We start from the raw sequence: 19,212 nt of genomic DNA, 5'->3' as shown, positions 1-19,212 counted from the left end.
CTAAAATATTGAGTTGGAAAACCAAACCCAGCCCACAACCAGCTGTATGTCTCCAGTCCCTTCCAGCCCAGGATTCCAGTATGTTTGTACTGATTTTCTAGGAAAGAGGAAAGTACTGCTATCAACATTTTACACACAGGAGACTGAGGCAACAAGGAGATGTGAATCTCTCAAAAGGAAGCAGGAAAGGGAGAACTGATCTTATAACCCTAGTGCCCATCTTTTAGCCCTAGTACTTAGTACTGCCCAAGCAAGAGCACAATGAGATGGCTGAACGCTTTTAGGCAGAGGGAAACCAGGACAGAAACAACAGAGCAGCTCCTGAATCATGCTTGAAGTCTCAGCTTCAATCTGATAAACAAAGCTCATAAAGCTGTACAGAAAACCTTGAATTAAAGCAAAGCCTGGACATAACTGATCCATAACTGAGATTTCGGTATCTGAAACATCAACTTCAAGCACTCACTCTAACATTGATGATACACTGAGTGGGAATATAAACTCTTCCACCAATTAAAACCTTGGCAAAAGGAGCAGAAAGAGTATTATTACAACAACAAAAAAGATATACCTTCTAATCTGGTAATCAATTGTTCTGAGCAGCCCATGGTAACGATGGATATTAAGGTCTTATTGGCTTCACTCCTATTAAAATTAGTTTTCGAAATGAGATCAATGTTTCCCCTACAGCACAATTTACCTGAACTATTACTTTCACCATAACTTACTAGTTCCCCACTGCCATGAGAAAAGCCTTAGGTTGCCACATTACGTACTATATTGGAGCTGGTGAATTTGGCAGCCACAGTTCTGTATTCACTGTTTTGTATTCTGTCCTCAAATAAAAAATATGTATTTCCAACTAAGCATCTGAAAAGCTGCAGGGCTGAACTGAATCCACAGCCCCGAAATGGTTCACTGTCTACATACTAAGTACAACCACAGATTGCTGTGTACACAGCCAGCACTGCTCGAGGAAGGTGACTGCTTATGGTTCCCATGATGTAAACCAAAGTGACATTCTCTTCCCACTCCAGGGGCATCGCCTGTCTGACTCAAAGTGAGGGTGACTGCACTGCAAGCAAGCCTCTGCTCACAGAGACTGCAATGGAAGTGATGCAGCAGGGAAGGGACAAGCACAGGAGAAGAAAAACATTACTACTGGGCACACAAGAGGCCACATCCAAGAATGGAAAACCCTCATGCCCTCCTGCTTTAGTACCGAGTCATAAATATTCCGGTTTTCCAAGGCAACAGCAAGTATGAAGATTGCTCTGGATTTCATGTAGAAAACCCACACTAACCTCCCTCTGCGCATGCCAAAGTCCTTCTTGCCATCACTGCTCAGGGCAACAGCAAAAATCAAGTAGAGATCTGTCAGCTCACCACAAAGTGAGTCCCCAGCACACAAGCCTATTCTCAAACACTCCCACCTTTGCAAGGAAACCCAGGGAGCACATAACCACCAGATGATTTATTAGAGACATGTGATATTAGTTATGGTTGTGTATACTCTTTGTTTTTGGGTTTTTTCCCTAAGTTTCTCCTTTTACCACCCAAACTGGACACATAGTGCTGGTCTGCAGTGTTACCTGCTCTAGCTGGCTACATTTTAGAGGCAAATAAAGCGAAGTCTAGATATCTTGTGCTTCTGCAAAGCACTCTCTAATTAAAAGAGGTTATTGATGTGTTGTGGTTTAAGCCCAGCTGGCAACTCAGCACCACGCAGCTGTTTGCTCACTCCTCCCTGGTGGGATGGAGAAGGAAATCAGAAGGGTAAAAGTGAGAAAACCTATGGGTTGAGATAAAGACAGTTTAACAGGTAAAGCAAAGACTGTGTGCACAAGCAAAGCAAAACAAGGAATTCATTCACTGCTACCTATGGGCAGGCAGATGTTCAGCCATCTCCAGGAGAGCAGGGCTCCATCACACATAATGGTTACTTGGGAAGACAAACGCCTTTGCTCTGAACATGTCCCCCCCTTCCTTCTCCTTCCCCCGGCTCTATATGCTGAGCATGACATCATATGGTATGGGATATGCCTTCGGTCATTTGGGGTCAGCTGTCCCAGCCGTGTCCCCTCTCCTCCCAGCTCCTTGTGCACCCCCAGTCACTCACTGGTGGGGCGGGGTGAGAGGCAGAAAAGGCCTTGACTCTGTGTAAGCCCTGCTCAGCGACAGCTAAAACATCCCTGTGTTACCAACACTGTTTCCAGCACAAATTCAAAACACAGCCCCATACCAGCTACTATGAAGAAAATTAACTCTATCCCAGCCAAAACCAGCATGTGAAGGTACACGCAAACACCACCCACTAGCAGCAATGCTACAGCACAGGATTGGCAGGCATAGGACTCCAGCACCACCCAAGAGACTGCCTGTGCTCCTGAGCACCCACAACCCAGTAGGCACCTAGAAAAGCTGCATAGAGGAGAGGAAACAGGACAGTTAAGGGAGAACCATTGAAAAATTCTGCTAAAAATTCTGTAGTGGAGGCTTGTAACTAAGTCATGGAGATCCCATCTACCACTTGTGCATTTAACCTGCTGGCTCTCACAAAGAGTGGTTGTTTTTTAGTCTTCACCTATATCATCTTCAGTACCAATACTGTTAGCTGAAGGGATGAGGTCAATACATAAACAGCAAACTGACATAAATTATAATCATTACCATGACACCTCACACAGCACAGCTTCCACATCCCCACCCATAATCATCACGCGTGGCCTGCTCATTCAGAAGGGATCTGTGGTTACTGTAGATCACAGGCTGAACTTAAGTAATAGTGGCATTTTGCTTTGAAGCAGACAAACAGTATGAAGGCTGGTATGAATAGGCATGCCGCATGCAAGACGTGGAGTAATCGTTCCTCTCTACCCAGCACTGGCACATGCCTCATAGACATGTCCTGTAAGGACAAGCTGGTGAGAGTTCAAAGAGAGGGAGGGAAAACAGAAAGGAGTAAATTGCAAAGCAAGCAGGTTAGTTGTCTGTAGAAAACTAGGGGGTACATGAAAGCAGTTCTGAAATGTATAAAAGGCTGCTACCAAGAGCAAGTGAATAAGCTCTTCTCCATATCCTCAACAACAGGAATAGCGTCCCTGAGGGGCAGCCAGGGAAGTTTAGGCTAGACATCAGGTATAACAGATAAAACTAGCTGTTTATTATTCCACAAATAAAGCACAGCAGTCAGGAGGTAAGACTGGTTTTCTAATATATTTTGCATGGTCTTGTCTGTCTTAGAAGCTCTTTGCTTTACTTATTTAGAGGCATGCATTCCTACCAATTTTCACAGGCCCTTAGTGTCAGAAATTGGAAACAATTTATTTTTCTGGCTTTGCTGTGGAAAAAGTGCCCGTCCTAGGGTCTGGGCCAGCCCAGTGTGCCATGGCATCAGGAGATACTGATAAAGCAAATGGATTGCTAAGATGCAGGATGCAGCAGGTAATGTCCCAATTACTGGGAGCTTCTAGAGAGCTGGGATGAAGAAATACAAGGAATGGCATAGCATGAGTCCGCTATGCCTGGGTCAGGGAGATATAATTATATGGCTTCTGGAGTTCTTATTCTCGTATGATTTCTGCTTGACTTAGAGAGTTAGGAAGCCTCTAATACAGGAATAGAAGCTGAGAGCAGTTTATTCTGTGAGGGAGAATACCTAGAGAAACAGAAACACGGTCCTGCACTCCTGGAAAGACACAGCAAACCTACAGGTACAGCCTGAGAGTGGAAAAGCATCTTGTGCCAGCTGATCCAGTAGATAATTCACCTGGTTGTTAAAAACATATTCCAGTTTTGGTTTGGCTCTCCCCCCTGCGCCCCCCCTCCCCCCCCCCAAGGAATATACTTAGCAGCAGCTTTCAGCCAATAGTTTCATCCTTTTTTCATCCACCAGAGTGAAGAGACCTTTTCTCACTAATTCAGTCTTGTTGAAGATGATCCTTAACCACATCTGAGAACCCTCCTGACTTTCCCTTTGGTTACCTCTTCCCATCTAATACAGCAGGCTGTCCTGGATCATCAGTCAGCTGTACTCGAGGTCTCATGTCAGGTCAGCCCATGATTAAACAACCTTTTGGCTGTATGTGCTTATCAGCATACGCTTAATCAGCACAAAGAGTCTAATCTGCAGCACCTAGATGCTGCGTGGCCACTTGTGGAAGGCCCCCCTCCTCCAAAAGACATGTTCAACCAACGGGCAGCCATCCTGTATGCAGGCAGGCACAGAGCCAGAACTGGGAAGTACGTACCTGTCCACTGTGTGCTACAGTTCTGCTCAGGTTGGAGAAAGACCCACAGCAAAGGAAATGCTATAGGGATAAAGGGGATGCATGGGAGGAAATCCTGCCATGTTCATTAAAATAGAAAACAAAAGCTGGCAGAGGGAAAGCCTGGGCACCAGTGATGAGGCAGGCCACAAAGTCAAAGCAGGTCACAGGAGATGCCTGAGAAACACACCAAGCTTAGATTGTGTCAGACAGACTGAAACAGGGCTCAAATTCATGTGAAGCAGGTGAAAGAGCTGGGGCACACAGGGTTCCCTGTAGAGACAACTCAGCACTGCAGGAACTGCTGGAAACCGTGATGTGGGGCTCTGGCACCACACAGAAGACTATTGAGAAACATCCAGCAAAGCAGTGCCTAAAGACGACAAACAAGGTCATGTGTCCCCATGCACCCCAGACACATTCCACTGAGGGGAACAAGAGCATGCCAGGGTGGTAAGAGCCATGAAAGAGCCCTCAGGAGCTCTGTAATGTGCTATGATACACAGATCCTTGGCTCTGGCCTAATAATAAGCAGTAACAAGGGTGAGTCAGAGAGCTCCTTTGTCGGCTGGACATGGGAGAGGAGCAGGAAGGAGCCAAGGAATGGAGGAGAAGGAAGCCTCTGATGAAGGGCTGATTGCCCAGAGTGTGCTCCTGGAAAAACAGAAACATGCCTTTCATCTCCATGATGTATTTCCATCTCTGGACAATTCTGAAGCCTGTTCTTTCAATACACACTTAAGCCACTCTATCCCATGCACAAACTCAGTGTGTGCCTCTCAACAAACAGCAAGGAAAAGAGACCAGCTAAATGGTGAGATGGGGAGGAGGGCTAGCAACGGCTGAATATGTGAGATATAACAGTCAAAGCCAGAAGGTGAGTGGCTGCTCTGCTCTCATTCTCAGTGCAACAGCTGGAGAAAACTCTTGGTCATGATGTTCTAACAGGACCTACTCTCCATCCCTGGGAACATCTGCTAGACTTAGTAATTCCTTATCAGAGGAGGTGAAGCATGGAGCACCAAACAGTGCTTATGACCTTTTTAGCAATTTTTGCGCACCTGCTGCTTTCACAGCAACTTTCTGTATCAGCTTAAAATAAATCCATCCCTTCTGAAAGTAAAGCACTCAGAGATTGCAGAAGCATCTGGCCTTTCCTCTACAAAGCCAGAAACAAGCACAGATATATCTGGGATGCAAACACGAAGGCCAAGGCGCTATAGAGGGGGATTAGCTCTGTGGTCCTGAACCCAAGCATCTGTCAGAGAAGCATAGTCTCCCCTGTCCATGACACTGCTGCTTTCAACTCAGAGCAAATAGGTAAGCCCAAGCACTGCCCCCCAGGTCTGCAGCCAGGAGACATCTCGGCTCTCTTCCTCTTCTTCTGTGTCCAAGGCTCCCTGTATAAAGCTGTGTAACAGCAGTGGGCGCTCAGCTCGCACAGGGGGTAACTTCTCCTTCATCCCATATTAGATGACCAGGCAAGAGTGAAGCCATATCATCTACCTGCAAGAGGGAGCATCTCTGTCTTCACATGGGGCTTCTTTGAGCATGCACCCTCCAAGAAGCATTTCTGTGAGCTCTAGGCTCCATACATTCAATGGCAAGGACTCAGTGGGGTCTGCTGCTTTCCAGCAGGCTCTTTCCCAGCACACAGCAGGACCTGATGCTGCAGCTGCAAGAGAGAAGCTGAACTGCGTACCTAGCATAGGACTTGACAAACAATAGGCAAAATGCAGCCTGAGGTAAACAAACTGCAGCTTCCAGCTCCTCCGTGGGATGGTGCATCCTGCACTGGATATGTAGCCCAAGGAGCACGGCTCCCCAGCCATCTCTGCAGTGTGGTCTTGTTTTCAGTTATAGGTACTGACCACACCATGAAAAAGGCAAAATTTTGGAATAACTTTTGTGTTTATATGGATAGCAAGAATGTCCAGAGCTATAGCTGTTAATTCAACAGGCTTCCACAATTAAACTAATCTCCAGCTACGAGACCTTGGGATAAACCTAACACAGGACCAGAATCCTTAACTAGGCCATTGCTACAGCCCAAGACTTTTTAGTGAATGAACTAGCTGCAGCCACTGGCAGGGACCTGGCAGCAGGCTAGATTAAAGCTCAGGTTAACCCCTCCTGGCATTTTGTGTGCCTCTCATTAGACCTGGTGATAGAACACACAGAGGAAGCTCAGTAGCAAATAACCAAACTAGAAGTGAAGGTCTCACATCCTTTTGGTGACCAGCACATCTGCTGAGCCTGAGGATCAGTGTCCTCTGTGGTCAGCAGGGAACCAAGAAGAGGAAAACATGGGAGTGCTGCTGGACCCCCTCCCAAGGGTCCAAGGCTGCTCTTTACGGAAGATTCCCAACACTTTGGCTGAAACGACGCCAGCATTTGGGCAGGACTTAGTGTTATTTTTAACACTTGTTCACATAACTCTTTGGATGAATCCTGGGAAGAGCTTGTCACCAAAATAGTATACTGTGGGCACTATTTATACACCCACTGGCAGCACAGCAGGATAGGCTAAGGAGGAAAAGCTACAGGACGCCCTTCCCTCCTCCCAGCTTAGCAACTAGGGATAGTGGGGGGGGGGCCTAAAACATGGTTTGTTGTTTGGGCTAGTCCTCAGAAGTAAACCATCACCTGCAGAAGGTCTGATATCCTTGTCTGTCCTGTTTAGGAGGCTCTTGTCCACATGGGAGGGAAGCCCAGGTACAACGAACTTCGGGAAGATGGATGGCTATGTGTAGAGGGGCAGGCACATCCCAGCTGCTGTGGACTAAAAAGGGGACAGTTGTGTCTAAACACCAGCTAGATCAGAAGAAAATGCCACTGCCCTCCTCAGCTACTGCAGGGAAATCCAGCAAGGGTAGGGTTTCTTGGTCATCACCTCTTTTCCTTATACAGCCCCAGTAAAAGTGTGCAGTGGTGGGGGAAGGTGAAGCATTAAATGCCAGTGAGGTTTGCTGAAAACACCACATCACAGTAACAAGACTGACTCTCCTTCAGCCCTAGGGACAACAGCAACCTCAGGCCTTTCCATATCAAAACAGCTTGCCCTAAGGGACTGAAGGAAAAAAAATATCCTTTTGAGACTATCCAGGGGAAAGAGGCTCTTCCCCTGCCTAATTTTCTGGGGTAAAAATAACTTCTCTAAAGCCATTTCTGTGCTTATTGAAGTTTCTTTATTTTTGTCTTCCATGAGTTTCTTCTCCCTCCCCCTTCCTCCCAAGACACATTCAGACTGCTCTTTACTTTTATGTCTCCTGGAGAAGCAGGTGACATGACCTGCAGAACATGCACAGGATGCTTCACAAGAACAGAGAAGACAGACAGGTTCTGGAGCACCAGCACACCATCCTGTGGCAGAAAGGGAGCCAGAGTTTGATTTTCCAGTGTATAGGTAAAAAGAAAATGGATACAAGCATTTTCATTCCGTGTAATAGAGGCTACACCCTGAGCAGCATACTGACCGTTCATCAGAGCTACAGAACAATGCAAAATAAAACCATGAACATACTAGTAATTGAAGCATGCTCTCCAGTAAGGGGCAGGACTGGAAACATTACTTTTAGCAGAACAAATGGAAAGGATCAGCTCCTACCTTGCCAGATACAGTCTCCCCAGATCATGGGCTCAGTTCACTGCAGCTGGAAGCTGGGTGCAGAAGCAACGGCATGAAAGCAGCAGGAAGAATATGGCATGCAGAGCCAGTGATAATCCAAAGCAAAACCAGCTTGTCCCCGTGTCAGCTCAGGGATCAGCAAGCCATGCTGCGCAGAGCCTCTGCAGGCAGCTCCCCCATTGCTGCAGGATAGCGGGCAAGAGGCAACATGACAAGGCACTTCTTCCAGATGGGAGCTAGCTCAGGGATTCCTCCTGCTGCCAGTCACCTGCCTCTCCTCTGGTACAGTGGTGCCAGGGCGCTGGTTTCACTCACAGAGCATGTGGGCAGGAGAGAAACGCGAGGGCTGCAGGCTGCTGGCAATGCAAGGGCCAGATTGCTAATGAAAGCCCCAGTGTAAATACAGATGCATTATGGAGAAGACTATGGCAGAAATGCAGCTCGTGTTACAGAGAGCCATTTACAGCAAGCTGAGAAAGAAGAGAGTGTGATGAGGCTGTGTGGGCTGACTCCATGGCCTGCCTGCTTGGGTGGGGGGGCGGGAGGGCAGCTGCCTGTGAGGGGAAGCTGTGGGGTGAAGTGACCACTACTGAGGGGAGGACCCCCCCTGCCCATACGCCACACTCCCCAGCAGCTCCTACAACTCCATACAGAGCACCTGCCAGCAGTAATGCAAAGCTATGCAATTTTCCATCCTGTGCCCCACCTGGGACAGCCCCAGCCCCACAGCTCCTCTGGTGCACAGTGCTGGAGCAGCCCATCACACCTGGGAGAAAGGCTGATCAGGGCATTGCTCTGTCTGTGTGTGTGACCGGCTCATGGTGCAATAGCCCATTCCCATTGTCCAAGACTTCTCCCCATGCTCAGGGGCTCTACATCTTTGTGACTTACTCTCTCCCTCCAGTTCACTGCCTTTAGCACCTCCTGCCAGTATTAGCACCTTTTCTTTCCCTGCCACAAGCTGTCTTGCAACTGGAATTACACCAAATAAGGAAGATGCTGGATAGGGACTAGCTCAGTAAAGAAGCAATGTGTCAAAGGGCTTGGGAGCTTTGCCTCCATTGTGCCCACAACTGGAAACAGCAGTAGAGGGCTTTTGCAGGTTTCAGCCACTGCTCATTGAACGAGCACTGAAAGACCTCAGCAAGAGGTGGAGAAGGAGTTGTTTCGGGATGCATACCACAGCGGGCATACCCTATTTTCAGTAAGCCCAGTGCCAGGTAGGCATATAGCTCACACCAGTGACCTGTGGGTGCAACTGGTGACAAAGAACAGGGGTTTCATATAGTACTGAAGCAACTGAATTCTGCTCTGGGGATGCAGTGGGGTCCTCCTATGAAAAAATATTGCCTAGCTTCAAAAGGAAAAGTTTGAAAACAGTTGGCTCAGGCCAATTGGATCAGTGAGTGCTGTTAAAAACCTAGCTTCAAGAAGAGCACAAGGACCCCAAAGTAATAGGCATACGTCCTGGTGATACCTTCCAGAGGGGTGAAGCCAGCCAGGCATTCAGCCAGCCTGAAATGCTCCCTGTTAATGAGATCAACCAGGTTGTATTATCTGTTGTCTCCTCTCCCCGGCAAACTGCAGGTACAGCCACTACACCTCCAACTGGAAAAGCAAGGTTATTGGAGTTAAAACACCCAGTTCCTGCACATGCTGATATCCTTTGCCTGGGCTGACAGTGCCTGCAGTGAGGAAGGTGCTTTATGCTTTCCTGCTCCATGGTGCAGGTGTTCTTCACTGCCCAGCTGACCTTGTGATGAGATAATTCTCCTGGTATTAAGCTACCCTTGCACAAGAAAAGGTGAAAACTTCCCAATGCAACAAAACTGAATCTGGTACCAAGTGTAGCTCCCCAGGTCTGCCTGGTAAAAAATACAGCCATTTCTTCATCACCAAGTATTCATTCACATGGGCAAGAGGTACTCCAGACAGGGGGCTGCTTCTCCAAGCATTATAAGCCTTCATGACTTATTCCTGTGTAGTGACAAACTGGGAACAGGTCTCTCCTGGGGTGAAGCGACTACACCAGTTCACTGTTAAGCAAGACAACACTGAAGCCACGTCTTCAACTGAGCTGCTTCTGCAGCCAAACTGGTCTCAGCCAGAGAATGGCTAACCGCCAGATGATCCCAAAAGGTTTAAAAATGATTTGCAACAACCCAGGCTCAAACAAGGCAGTTGAGAGTATTTAGATAAAGGCTGCAGTAAGGCTCATCACATCTGCAGCAGCTGCAATCCTGTCAAAGCACAAGTGACAGCCCTGCAACCTCCACAGCCTGCCAGGAGCATGAGCTGTGACCTTGGCTGAAGAAACCTGTCTACGAGCTCTCCCCTGTGCTTTCTGACCTCACTTGGAGAGATGGATGAAAGTGATACCCACAGAAAATGGGGTTTAGCAATCTGTACAGTCTGGCCTTGTCTCACTTTAGGAGCTGCTCTTCCCTATAAGCACTGCTCCACCTCATTCTGGCTCACGTTCATCATTCACTGGAGGAATCGAGCCATTACAGGACAGGACAGACACAGTCAGCACCACTTCATGGAATTTTACTTTTCTAGCTGCATAAAATCCCAAGCAGACCACCTCCCTGTTCAGTGCCTCAGTTTCCCCCCTGTGAAATAAGGATCAAAACACTTACCAAGTTGCTGCAGATGTTGTAAAGTTGACTTCATTATGGGATGCTGGCAGTCTGTAAACAGTAACGAGGATTCTGGGAGACTCTTCTTCCACCCATAGAGCAGAGACTCCTTGTGGCTTTCCCAGGCACACAAGCTACTCTACACAGCTTTCTTCACCATCACCACAGTAGGTACGCTGCAAAGACAGGGATCCTCATTACCCCCAAAAGCAGGAGCTTCGATCCCTCCAGCTGCATTCAGGCCATCTGCCAGGCAGGAATGCAATGCACCAGCCCAGCCTCCCGAGCTGTCAAGGCAGCGGAAGGGCTGGGGCTGCACCGTTCTGGAATTCCAGCAACGCACAAACACCCTGTCAGCCTGCACCAGGAATGACTCCTCCCTGCCTGGGACTAGGCTGAATCACTGGAAATACCAAAACAACGATGAGGTCACGTTCCCAGAGCAAGGAACTGGAGCCAGATATAGCTGCTTGGAGAAGCGTGCTAAAAAGGGACTCGGTGTACAGGCTGGAGGCTCTGGCAGACAGGCACCCGGGGCATTTGTCTGGTTTAAAAACAGCTTGAGGCAGCCAGGAGCCTTTTTTTTTTTTTTTTCTCTGCAGGGAGAGTGGAAGTTGGCAGCACAAAAGGGGCTTTAAACTCTTTATCCATCCCTCTGAAAGGGGCACAAACGTTAGAGTTCGTAAGGGTTCAATGAACAAGGCAGAGGTAAAATTATGACTGGATTCTGAGTCCTGTGTTCCCAAAAATCTCACTGCGACACCATGCTCAGGCTCAAGCAGTTAATAATCCCCCTGCAGCAAGCTGAATGGCAGACAAAAATCATACGTCCATTAATGTCTGGTTGCTTTTGCTATGGCCTCAGCCAGCTTCCATGAACAAAAAAAATTGGTTGGGTGATTTTTCAATCAGAACCCTTATGTACTAGGGAAGGGGAAAGAGTCCCTCTAGTACATGTAAAAAATATGTTGGGGAAAACAGTGTGTGTTATTCCTGCCTCAGGCAAAGGCAAACCCATTCGTGGGATTGCTTTTGCTCGAGGACCTGGGTGCACTTGGTGGGTGATGCAGGAGGATGGAGAAATCCGATGTGTGCCTCAAGGGGATTTGATTTTGGGTGAAAACAGCCAATGAACTGAATGGTATTATGTTAATTGCTACATAATGTTGTATGTCATCACTACTATGTTGCTATATGCCATATCAATGGTATCGTGGTGGGAATCTCCCAAATTAATAAAAAAATGAACTTTCATTAAACAAGGACTAACAGTGCAGTGGTGATGGAATGAGGACTGACTTTAGCATGCAACAGTCCAACACCACACAACCCAGCTCTCTGACAGAATTGTACAATAGATGGAACCCAAAGTCATGGACTAAATGAACTCATTGGATATTTCATGGACATTTTGCAGGGGTGGTCCACAGACTAGGGGAATGATAAATGAAATCTGTATATTCTGTTAAAGGATGAGAAGGCGGGTAGGGGTTATGGAAATTTTATTGGATAGTATGGGACCTGAGCATGACGTAAATGAAATGGAATAAGGGGTGGACGCTGTCATGGTTTTAGCTGGGACAGAGTTAATTTTCTTCACCACAGCTGGCATAGTTCTGTGCTTTGTACGTAGTATGAAAACAATGTTGATAACACACCGATGTTTTGGTTGTTGCTGGGTAGCGCTTGTACTAGTCCAGGACTTTTCTAGCTTCCCGTGCTCTGCCTGGTGCACAAGAAGCCGGGAGGGGACGGGACGCAGCTGAGAGAGCGGATTCAGACTGGACAAAGGGGTATTCCATAGCATGTAACGTCATGCCCAGTATGTTACCTGGGAGGGGCTGGCCGGGGGAGGGAGGGGGCAATCGCGGCTTGGGGACGGGCAGCATCGGTCGGCGGGTGGTGAGCGGTTGTATCATTTGTCTTTCTGTTTTTTTCCCTTTTTTCCTTTTCCATTGTATTATATTATCATTGTTGTTATTATGATCATAATAATTATTATTATAATTATTATTTTAATTGTAATCATTAAACTGTTCTTATCTCAACCCACAAGTTGGTGGGGTTTTTTTGTGCTTTTGCTCTTCCAATTCTCTCCCCGTCCCACGGGCTGGGGGAGGAGTGAGCGAGCGGCTGTGTCATATTTAGTTGCTGACTGAGGCTGAACCACGACAGGTGAGCAGCAAATAACAGTGGCTCCCACTATTGCTCCTAAAATGAACATCTAAGGCACTCCATTATCAGCAAACAGACTTTTTAAGGCAGTGCAGTTCCAGCCTTTCCTGGTTCTCAGTGGAGGGAGACTGGAGACATTTTGCTACTTAGCCTATGAAGGAAATTGCAACACAGAACTTGGAAAGGATAGAGGAATTCACAACAGAATGTGCAATAGCCTGCTCTTTCCCCTCTCTGTCGGACGAGACATTTGGATGGAAAACAAGAACACGCACAGTTATACAAAGAAGAAGCTCTAAGAATCCAGATTCTGCTCCTTCAGGACATAAAACAGATCCTAATCAGGAGCCAAAGAGGAGCAAAGATAGGACCAAACCGCTAACACCAGGCATCTCACCTGGCTGGCTGGGCAGTAGTCATTGAGCTGGCGTACTCTGCAACAACCACAACTGTGCCTGTCACATGGAGTTGGTTGGCTATGCCTGCACCAGTCCCTTTCTCCTGCAAGTGCTTTCAGATTTGCTAAATAAAAAAATATAAGAAAACCTGTGGTGACTTGTGCGCAGCTCCCACAGGACAGCCATTAGACCAGAACTGCTCAAAACCAAATCAGTTCATTTTCACCCCACTGTTTCAGCATGTTCTGGTAACAAGAACCACCGTACTGGGTAACACCAAGAATTCACCTGGTCTAGTGCCCCATCCGTGACATTTTGGTACTGGCATATACGTATCACAGAGTACAGAATGATGTCTCCTAAGGCCACACTATTCCAGCCTGCAGCAAACAGCAGTTAAGGAACTTAAAGAGCTGGAGGTTGTACACTGACCACCATGTATAACAGCCACTGAAACACATCTCTGCCATTGAGGTGTCTCATTCCTTTTGGAATCTGTGTGTATTTTCAGCCTTCATGCCATCTCGTAGCAACATGTTCTGCAAATCAACTGTGTTGAAAAGAACTTCCTTGACCTCCTGCCTAATATATAATTTTGTTGGATGTGCTTCCTCTGTGTGATGAGAAATAGCAAAGTTCGTTCCTTACTCGACTTCTCCCCACTGCACACTTTTGTATGCCTTTACTCTTTCCCACTATCATCTACTTTTCCTTGTTTAGTCTCTCTTCCTATAGAAGTTATCCCAGTCCCTTAATCATCCTCATTCCCCTTTTCTGTGTCAAGTCCAAGTCTATGCCACTCCTTTTGAGAGAGCATGACCCAGCTGTATGTGGTACTGAGGGTGCAGGCACGACATGACTGTATACCTAAGTACACAATAATATATACCAGGGTTTTTTTTTTGCTTTATTATTTATTTCCAGTGTGAGCTCTGCCTTTCTGGCTACAGCTGAACATTGAGCTGATGTGCTCAGATAACAATCCACAGTGACTCCAGAAGGCTCCCTGTGGGCAGTGAGAAACTGTTCACAAATCACCATTACATGCATAAAGTTGTGGCATTTATCAGCATGGAATCCCATTTCCTGTTTTATGATGCCAATAATTTTGCAAGATACTCCTGTAATTCTCCAGGCACTTTTCAAACCAACAACTCTGACAAACTTAGAATCATCAGAAAATGTTAGTCCTCACTCTGTCTTCCAAACCATAGCTAGATGTGTTGCACAGCACAAGTTCCATAGAGATCCCCATGGCACCCAAGCGCTGCAGGTACCAGAGCTCTGATGCATTGCAAAGCGTGACATCTGACAAGGAGTGCTCTGAGCACAGTGATGAAGGATGCTCCGTCTCAGTGGATATCCCACCACAGCCAGATTCAAGGAGCTGGGGAGATCTAATGCTGTGGTCTGCACCTGAACTTGTGCTGGCACAGGGCCATCCACAAGTAGATATCTGTACCAGTACCCCCACAGGCTTTGACAGGCACAGCCTTAATGCTGTGTACATTACATCAGCAGCCCACCACATTTGCCCTCACACACCACTGTTTGAACCAGTGTCTTGCCCTGGCACTTGTGGAAGATTCTGGTGCAGTTTGAACCATCCACTGTGAAACCAGCCAACAAGAAGGTCTTCTTGTTGACATGAACAAGTCACAGCCTCTGCAGGTTTTGACAGACAGATACTGGTGTCAGCAGAATATTTCTAACAGGAGCCCAAGGGCTGCCCATTGGGAGACTGTTCAGACAGGAGAGATCCTGGGGAGGACTTGGTGTGACTGGTACCCCCTGCTCCTGACCCCTGGCAATGTGGTTAGCATAATGAATGCTGTTTTATGAGGTGACCCATTTTATGACTGAGTGGGTCATGTATTCATTCCCATCCCCTCATTCTCAGGCTCTGAAGGTCCTGTGCACCAAGTACTCAAACCAAACATATTTCCTTTTCCCCTCCCTACCAACCTCAAGGTTCCTGAGGACCACGAACCTGTTAAGAAAATAAAGTTTTAATTGTAACTACGATTTAGTGACATCATCGTTCTGCCAAGGATCCCTAAAAAGAGCCTCTGTGTGCCCTCACTGTTGGGTGACAGACACACTCCCATCCACCACCCCACTGAGGACTCAGTTGGAAGTGGAGAGTCCAGGGCAAGGCTTAAGGGCTACAAATACCCACCCCACGCACAACGGATGTGAATTGTGGAAACCAATATTCCCAGTCCAGGCAAGCACTCACAAGAATGGGAAGAGGAGGGGGAGAAACTGTGGGCTTCAGATGAACATCAGGTATCACAAGCAAAACCCCATCCAGGCTTCACATTCTAGAACAGGAGGAATAGAGACCTATACCAGACAAATGTCAGAAAACTCACAGCTATGTGTCCAGGGCTTCACCTGATCTTGGTGAAGAACTGGGAATTAAGTGTTCAGCAGGCTGCAGGTTTGCATAAGGTCAGGCAGAATTGGGGTAACCAGCGTCCCTGAAAATCTGGGAGGGATATGGCATAAAGCAAAAACAAACCTCCTCCCAGCCAAGTTTATCCTGAAGCACTCCAAATTGAGCTGGCAATCCAGCAGAGTCTGATGCCTGGCCCAGCTTCAGCAGAACTTACCAAAGGAAGGAGCATCAGGCAGCTACAGCTACACACGTTAACTCAATTTCTGCTCAGAGCTCAGAGCTACCCTTGCCACACAGCAGCTTGATGGTATGGGGAAGGGTGAAAAGGTCTCTTCATCTATCCCTCATCTCTTTCACACAAAATATTGTCTGCAGTCCCAGCAGAAAGACAGAAAGGAGGCTTCAGTGAACCATATCCTGGTCTGGGATATTAGATTCTCTGGCTCACATAAAAAGAGAACAGATGTGTTCCTGCACATTGCCCATCACACACTGCCCAGTCAACAGCTCCACCAACCCATCCAACACAACAAAGCCACTGCAGTAGAGCAAACTCAGGATGCCAGGCACCCTGTACAGGAAAAAGTGTCAGACAGCACCTGCTGCCACAGCAAAAAATTAACCAGAAGCAGAACTACAGTTGGAATACTGGGAAACCAAAAACCAGGCTTGCACCTTTTGAATATTATATGTTCTCTTATCCACAGCCTGGAGGTTCTTGAGGGATAATTGCCAGGAGGTAAAGGAAGCCTCTGAAGCAGCTGCTCTAGGTGTTGCTATATAAGCCCAGAGGATGCAAATCCACTGCTGCCTGCAAAAGGTCACCACACTGGAACCTGACCCAGCAGCTTCTATGAACACATGAACTAGGAGACTTTTAGACTACAATTTTTCAACATGAGAGTACAAATTAGTTTTCTAAATACAGACCTGTACTCTACATGGAATGAATGGCCTGGATGCCTGCAGGGCTGATGGAGGGTAGCACTCTACTCCAGATGACACAGAAGACTTCAGTTTAAAATTCAGGGCAGCTACTGACTCCCTGAGTCACCTTGGTCTGCATACTTCAGGCCCCAGCTCCCTGCCGAACAAGAAGATACTGATCCTCCCTGCCTGTCAGGGGAGGGATCATGCAATAAAGCTTAGAAGATTCCAGGATGTCTTCCATAAATCCCAAAGTTAAGGCAGGCAAACAGGGTTGTTCCTTATGTAGAAAAGCCAGGCTTCTTTTATTAAGTGCCTAAAACGGATGCAGAAGCAGGATGCAGGCAGTAACAAAAACATTGGCCTTCCCTTGAGACACAACGCTCAGAACAGACGCACTTTGTTTGTGGGATAATGCATGGAGATAGCACCTATAGGTCCTCCCCAGCTTTGCATTCAAAGAACAAACATGCAATTCAGCAGCACAGCCCTCACCGGGGCACAGACAGCTCCCCCCAAAGCCAGGCACGATGCTTCCAGAGAAGCTAGGAAAAGCCAGTGTTTGGATCGTATGTTTTCCTAATTCAGAGGAAGCCTGGCCCAGCTCCGATTTCCCGCAACATCTCTTGGTGTTGGGGCGGGGTGGGGGGGGAGACGGGGGGAGTCTTGGAAAAGGCCAGATCCATTTATAGCTGAAGAGTCTGTCAGAGGTCTCAGGGCTGTGCAGAAAGGCAGGGAGCTGTCAGCTCGGTACAGCCAGCTCCACCCAGAAGAGGAGGCAGGCTGGGGAAAGAGGCAGGGTGGAGGCATGAAAACCACTTCCCTTCAGGCTGGGAGAAACGGGAGAGGGGTTGCTCCTTCACAGTGCCAGGCAGAGAAAAAACAGTCTCTACTTCTGAGCGAATTATAAAAAGTAGGGCAGCAGAAGGCTAGCTTTGGAAAAACTGAAGAGCAGCTGAGCTGCAGCTACAGCCAGAAGCACTGGCAAGTCAAGCCCAGGCTGCAGGGCTCCGTGTCCTTCTTCTGAGCCCTGCATCATGTCCACCCCTGCAGCAACCCAGACCCTGTCACAGCAACAGGGCTAGAGGCAGCTCCCAGACAGGCAGCCGAGGCTGGGAACTTGACTTTGCTAGGCAGAATGACAGCTCCCTCACACCAGCATATTTACGTTGGCCAACACATAAGTTGATGTAGTAAAAAGCCCTTGCCAGCCCCCATGCAAAAAGCTTGCCCCTGGGGACAAGGCACCAGTTTACAGCATCAACATGCACAGACGTATGCTATGATGACTTCAGCTCCTCCCCACGTTATCGGGCATGAGACAGAGATGAAAGGTATTTATTTAGCTAACACAATTTCACAAACGATTGTGCATATTCTCAGTAAAGTTAGGAAAAATAACCACTAAAACAGCATTAGGGATCACAGAGATGAGGGAGGCCGTAAGAAAAGGAAATGCAGCCTAGCCAAGGCAGTGAAATACCAGTGCTATTGTACAGGCACTGACGACAGGAGCATCATACAAAAAAAATTCTGGTCACCCGCATTTAAAAATTGTGAACTCAAATTAACAGGTGCAGAAAGGGCCTGGGGGAAACAGAAAACCTATCAAACAACAAGAAACTTAAGAGCCTGGCTTGTTTAGCCTAGCCAAACGTAGGCAGAGAGCGGATAGGATTGCTCGCTAAATATATCACAGGAGACAAACAAAACTGCTGAAGCAAAAGGATAACGCTGGCACAACAACAAGAGAATAAATGCACCGTGAACACATTTAGGTTGAAAGTCAGAGGAGGAGGAAAAAAATCAACCATCAGAACAGGAAGCCAGTTGGAAAACTGGAACAGCTGGTTTTACAATGAAGTGTATCAGTGGTCTGATGGGGTTATAGGGCACAGCACCTCTGCCCACAGGTATCCATAAGTTCCCTTATGTTCCTGTTTTTGTTCCCAGATGGTAACTAGCACGGGTCATTTACACAGTTCCTTTCTTACAACAGAGCTTGTTGAGGATCTCTCCAGTCAGAGAACGCAGGGCAAGGAAGTGGTGTTCCTTTGCCCTCCCATTCCACAAAAGCTGCTCACGAGTAATGAATTCCAGGCTACAGGTCAGTGGAAGAGAGTTGTGTGGATCCGCATGGACAAAGTGGGAACCACTGGGCTGCCTAGCAGGAATGCAGGTGCTGCAGTTAGCCACGTACAGCACCCTCGAGGTGCCTCTGCCCAAAAGCTCCTGATGCCCCAGCCTTTCAGTGGCAGAGCTTGCTCCATGTCACCCTGTTGGATTAAGGGGAGAGAGGAGATGCTCTAAGCCCTCCTCTGCTACAGTATAAGAAAAGTAAACATATCATCACAGTTATCATCAAAGCATTATGATCCCTGATTCTGAAACTGCTGCCTGGTGGGCTGGTGGCTATTTAGGTGTCACAGCAGAACAGAGTGTTCAAACCATGAACCTCTATATTATGGTATAATGAGAAGAAGGCAGGAGGGAAACCCAAAAACCAAAACACATTTCAGGGATTAATTTTTGATATATTTAACAAACACAAGAGCTTCATAAAGGACTAAATTAACATCTTCAGACATTGCACAATGGATGAAATGAGGACTGACACACACCCCACCCCGTGGGACTGAGCAAAGCACATTGCACACATGAGAAATACCAACACCCCTAGGCAGCTGCCCCCCCCCCCATCAAGGGCTGCCCACTCCTGCCATGGGTAAGACCCCACAGCCCTGCTGCCCCTTACTGGCCACTCACCCTGCTC

The 19,212-nt window shown here is 47.5% G+C and overlaps 1 protein-coding gene across 2 annotated transcripts in view; it reads right to left on the bottom strand.

The window, feature by feature from the left end:
* RUSC2 (RUN and SH3 domain containing 2) overlaps nucleotides 1-10,850 on the bottom strand; it is a 53,699-nt gene extending 42,849 nt beyond the window's left edge. For both annotated transcript variants that reach the window (XM_064438472.1, XM_064438474.1), the window contains exon 1: nucleotides 10,539-10,850. The gene's annotated coding sequence lies outside the window, so the exon portion shown is untranslated. The remainder of the gene's footprint in view (nucleotides 1-10,538) is intronic.
* Nucleotides 10,851-19,212: the final 8,362 nt, after the last annotated feature.

This window comes from Phalacrocorax carbo, chromosome Z (assembly GCF_963921805.1).
Source record: "Phalacrocorax carbo chromosome Z, bPhaCar2.1, whole genome shotgun sequence".
Taxonomy (NCBI): domain Eukaryota; kingdom Metazoa; phylum Chordata; class Aves; order Suliformes; family Phalacrocoracidae; genus Phalacrocorax; species Phalacrocorax carbo.
This window is presented reverse-complemented; position numbering and strand designations above follow the sequence as displayed.